Here is a 6240-nt window from a genome sequence, read left to right as displayed (position 1 = left end):
CTATCTCATTCACCGCGGGCAAAGAGTGTAGAACCCAAGAGGCGAAACTCTTAGCCTTTTTGGGAAACTCCGGTAGCGCGGCCGCCATTATGGGGTGAAAATGCCAACTGGACCATAGAACCCTTCACATCTTACGCACCCAAAATCGGCGAATTTCACAACCAGATCAAAAGCGCAATAGAACATTTTTCAAATTAAGTCATCAGTAAATTTTATGGCACCTACAGTAAATGCTGTATTGTCTTATGTTTTATTTTACCAGTTGTGGAATCCAACCATTCATCCATCTGAGGTAACGTAGTTAGCCTACTTTATTGAGTATTTCCATTTTATAAAACTTTACACATTTATTAATAGTAAATTAATAATTAATACATTTAAGATCATCATGTTTGCAACGAACAATATAGATCAGACCTGGAATAATAATAGTATTACTCCATATCTGAATTGAAATATATATATTGTACGTTTTAATGGATCACGCTAAAACAATAATGATCTTATAATACATGATGCATTGCTGTGTCCGTTATCGCATAATTCCCACTTTTGGACACTTTTGCTTTAACATACAACACTGCAAAAACAAGCTGCTATTTTCTGTTATATATTTATTGTCCAACATTCCCAGTTTTTCTGATGCATGTCCTTAATTTAATATGTTGGTATTAATTCAGTGTTTATAATGCTAATACTTCAACTTCAGAGTTTTAACCCAAACTGACTGGGTTTCTAGAGAGCAAATTTTTGTGAAAAAAGTGGAAGACTTAAGCACAAAGTCTGTAAAATAAACTGTTAAAAGGGTTTGATGATCACTAGCGATAGTATTTTATTCTGTGTTGTCATCATTCAGTTTGAATTTTAGCTTTAATGTACGTTTTTTTTTTTTTTTTTGTTAAACAAAGCAGCTGATATTGCCATAGAAACTAGTGGCCGATTTCAAAATACTTCGGAGCGTTATCAGCGTGTCGAATCAGCGGTTCGGAGCGCCAAAGTCATGTGATTTCAGCAGTTTGGCGGTCTGACACGCGATCCGAATCATGATTCGACACGCTGATTCATAACGCTCCGAAGCTTCATGAAGTAGTGTTTTGAAATCGGCGTTACAAAATAAGTCGTTATTTTGTTTTTTTTGGCGCACCAAAAATATTCTCGTCGCTTTATAATATTAATATTGAACCACTGTTCTCACATAAACTGATTTAAAAATGTTGTTAGTACATTAATGGATCTTGAGAGAGGAAATGTCATTGCTGGCTATGCAGGCCTCGCTGAGCCATCGGATTTCAACAAAAATATCTTAATTTGTGTTCCGAAGATGGTCTTATGGGTGTGGAACGGCATGAGGGTGAGTAATTAATGACATTATTTTCATTTTTGGATGAACTAACCCTTTAACAGAAGTTAGTTGTGATGAGCAGCATGAGAAAACGTCGTCAACAGCAGTGTTATTAGGGCTGGTTCACACAGAACGTTTTTGCATTCAACTTCTAAACATGCTAGGCAGACATGTTTCGATGAATACACGTTTTTTAAACGTGTCAAGTTAAAAAGTGTCCGTTCACATATTTTTGAGTTTAAAAATTCAAGACGCTACGGAAGCCCATTTTCGCCGCATTAAAAATCATGCTCCAGTAAGTCATAATTATACGTCATAATTTCGAGTTTTCATCTCATTATTGTGACTTGGTAAACGTGAATTATTTCACTCATTTTACATGTAACAGGCTTAAATGTTAACATTAGACTAGCATTCATTCATTCACATTATGTGACTAGCCAAGCAGTTTACATGTAGCCAACTTTAGCCACAAGAATCAGTAATACATTAGTTAATACGCATAGAAAAGTGACTGTGACTAAAGTGATTTATCAAAAATATAAGCTGCATTTATGCTTTTAAATTCTCCAGAATAAGGGATGATAAATTAGGATGTCAGAATTATTTTTGTGTAATTATCTTAATTTGTATTGACCCATTATGGGTCATTGCCAAATTGTGGTGTTATGTTTTAAATGTGAAAAAAACTCAAATGGCATAATTCTTTAACCCAATGTTTTATTAGTTAATATGAAATTATTTGACACTTATTTTGCACATTTTTATTACTTTTTGAATTTGCAAAGTTCCTGAAAAACCTCTTGTCCCTTATAAGCGTCAGGATGCATTTGTCTTTGTATAACCATTTCATATTTCTAAAATACTGTTTAATTACTTTTATTACTAATAATAGTAATAATGGAAAATGCAAATGAAAAACACCATTTTAATAAATGCAACAGATGAAAGTTATATTGTGTAATTCTGAAAATAATTCAACTGCTACAAGGATACAAGGTGCAACAAACACCATCACATTTTTTTTTTTTTTTTAAGAATAGACAAGCCTAGTAAAACACAATTATGCTGGATAATTAAATGCTATCTCCTCTGGCAGGTTTTGGCTCACTGGTGAGGTCTGCCGTGTAACATCGTAGTTCTGGGGTGGTGACGTCTGGAACCACAAGATCTGGAAGAGGACCGAGACTTGTATTCAGGTCCAACTCCACAATTTTTTGCACCGTGTTGGCAGGGTGAGGTGTAGTCTGCGCCAGGCCTGGAAGTACAGTATGGTCAATGGTTTGGTGCAGGCTGTCCGGTGTCATGGTTTTCAGCGCAATGGGTTGTATGGTCGTTCTCGGTAAAATGATCTCCTCCGAAGAGCTCGGCTCATTTGATTCAGAGGATTCAGAACTGGATAATGTCAGCTGGTGATGCAGACTAACCTGTCAGAGGATTTTACATAGATAATCATCAGATCACAATTCATTCGTAAAGTACTATACAGAGCGCTGTACAGTTAGGTCTACACAAAGAAAATATATAAAAAGGAAAAAAAATGGAAAGGAAAATCAAAATAATTTTAAATAAAATGCCAAAGGGATTGGTTCAAACCTAATTATAAAGTAGTGAAGGCTTCTTTAAACAGATGTGTCTTAAGACAAGTTTTAAACATTTAAAGGATCTATAACCATTGGTAATCCATTTCACAAATTTATAAATCAGCTAATCATAAATGTGCAAGTAAGTTTCAAACAAAGTGTCAAGTGTTTGTCACAGACATGATAAAGGGATAAGAAAAGAGGGAATAAGAAAGGGAACAAAAATTGATTAAAAAATAAAAGCAAGTAAGGACAGAAATACTGTAGAAATGTAAGTAAACATGCTTAATATGAGGACACAAGTACATAGTCAGTCTGGTTGTGAATATTAAAATATGAAGCGTCCTTACCGGTTTTGAAACTGTGAAAGACACTAAAAATAATCCAAACAGTGCTGGTCCCAAACCATCCATCTCTTATTAAATGTCTCTCCCTGTTAGAGAATGAAAATTGATCAACACAATGTGGACATAATAATGGACAAAAAAAAATTACTCTAGTTAACATTACAAAAGTAACGCATGCTTTAAAAATCATCCAATATGAAAAGTATAAATTGGTAAAATGTTACCTCGTTCAGACTACTCGGAAAAATGCAAGAATACTTGATGTGCGACAGTCTTGCTCTGAAAGTGGAACAGAACTGAGTATATTTATATGAGATTTAATTTTTCACACACGGACAAATTTACGTTTGGCGTCAAATCTTTGATTTGTTTATGCTCCTTTTCTCTGTAATTTCCCATTTGGTTTGCAAGGTTTTAGACGGAAGTCACACCTCCACTGAAGAGATCATATGGTTTACAAAAAAGTTTGTTAATTCTAGTAAACATGTTTTGGTTTGGTTGGATGAGCTTAATTGAAAACACACCCAAGGGCGTGAATTTATGGTGATGATGAATTTATCTAAAACCCTCAAATGCTTTTATAAGAAAACACATGAATCACGTCTGTGGTGAAAACATGATCAGACCAGACCAGCCGCAGCATGACAGAAACAGCCTACAGCAGAGATTCCAGTCAAAGGACAAAAACACAGCAGGAAAACAGTCAAAACTTTATTTTTAATCAACACAAAGTACAAACTGCGGATTAAAACCACAAACAAAGACTGTAAATATTTAAAGGGATAGTTATCCCAAAAATGAATATTTTGTCACCATTTAATCAGCCTCATGTCGTTCCAAACCTGTATGATTTTCTGATGTGGAACAAAAAATATCTACATCATCGGACTCCATTGACTTCCATTGTATCTTTTGTGTTGTGCAGAAGAGAGTCAAACAGGTTTGAAATGACATTAAAGTGAATAAATTTCAGTCTTCTTGTCAAAGAAAATGGCTTCAAAAGAATTGGGATATGCAATACAATATTATATAAACTACTTAATGGTGTTTTTGGTAACACTTTCTTATACAGTATCAGTGTTGCACATGTTACATGTAGTAATAACTATAGTAATAACTATAAAATATGCATAATTACATGCAACTAACCCTAAACCAAACCCTAATCCTAACCCTATAGTAAGTACATGTAGTTACTTAATACTTAAAGGTATAATTATAGTGTAACAAAGACACCTTAAAATAAAGGTCTTTGCAATTCACGTCCGAAATTCATGTTAAAAAATAAATACGACCTCACGTTGTGTCAATCACGTTTACACGCTGCCTCCGAAATGTTCGTCCATCATAACATTTTTAAAAATGTTAAAAATAAAAATGACATGAAAATCTGTCTATGAAAACATGAACACGTGATTTGAACACTGTTAGATTATGATTATGATGCAGCATTGTTATTAAGAAGCATCTAAAAGGAATAGCGGAAAAGGAAGTGTAACTTTATGCCAATAAACTGAAGCCCGTCCTATGATATTAATCAGATAACTCAGATACATGGGTCAAAATCACTCTAAAGTGCCTTTGAGACATCACAATTTCCAAAATAAAAAACTGAGATTTTCCATTTAACTTTATATTTGTTGTATTAAGGAGACCTTAGGCTGTTAGAAATGCCTGTTGGTCAAGCTCCAGCACTTTTTATAAATTAACTGCAAGCAGACAATGTACGAGCAAACCACAAAATATGTCCACCCTGTCATGGACAAAATCAAAGTAGTTTAAATACATTTTCATTGCATAGTGATTATAAAATGTAGATTTTCAGTAAGATATTTGGTCCCTTTCTCAACATTACATTTTAATTAATCAGAAAAGCCTTTTGATAATAATGAAACTATTGAAAAATATTTGTTTCCCTATAAAATATGCAATAGTTGCACTTTCTTTTCTAAATAACACAAAAGGTTTTGCTAACTTGTTAAAATAATTTGCTAATCTTCATAAAAGATGAAGATGACAGGGTGGACGACAGGATGGACAAAGACTTCAATGGGTGAATAAAACGGGAATATCAGAGAAACAACAGGAACAAGAAGAAACCCTTAAGCAATATATGATACTCTAAATATTAAACTAAAACTGCTCACTTGATTTGTTTAAAACCGTGGCTTCATTCATGATGAATCACCGCTTTGTGTTGCTCAGAGACGCACAACAGTTCTGCTGTGGCTTTGTTTGGAAATATTTTTGTTGTCAAAATAGAACAAAAACAGACAACATTGACAATATTGTGTTTATTAACGTCTTTATTTTACTGTTGTATAAAATAAATATGACATTTTCAAATCAAGCAGATATTCAGGAAAACAGCACTTTCTTGTGTGACTGCTTAACTATATCATACTATATAAAATATAAGACAAAAACCCATTCGGGGCATTTTTTTATCCTCATATCTTGAATTTTAGGCACATTCTAACTACATTCTAACAGGCTACATCACACAGTGAGTCGTTGTATTACATCACATTTCATCATATGCAACTTCATGCCATGTAAGATGGCGTACAGGTCTTGGCCGGGGCAGGGTGCACTAAATGCGTTAATTTCAATATATTATTTAGTTTTTCCATTATTAATCGCACCAAATTAACGCGTTAAACCGACAGCCCTAGTGAAAACATTATCAGAATGTGGCAAAAACTATGCACGTGTCCACCCTTTCATGTACCATGTCTACCCTGTCATGGAAAGCTTGATGACAGGGTGGACAATGACAATGAATTTTGCATTTAATGGACACATGGTGTACCTTCAGTTAGCAAAGTGATTCATTGTTGAAACTGACGGTGTACTGTTTAAAATATATATTTTAAATTTCTGAAAAGTGTTTATATTAATTATTTCACTATGACAGGGCTAAGCTTGACAACATCCAACTAACAAAATATGAAAATTAGGAAATATA

Source organism: Ctenopharyngodon idella, chromosome 5 (assembly GCF_019924925.1).
Source record: "Ctenopharyngodon idella isolate HZGC_01 chromosome 5, HZGC01, whole genome shotgun sequence".
In the NCBI taxonomy this organism is placed as follows: domain Eukaryota; kingdom Metazoa; phylum Chordata; class Actinopteri; order Cypriniformes; family Xenocyprididae; genus Ctenopharyngodon; species Ctenopharyngodon idella.
This window is presented reverse-complemented; position numbering follows the sequence as displayed.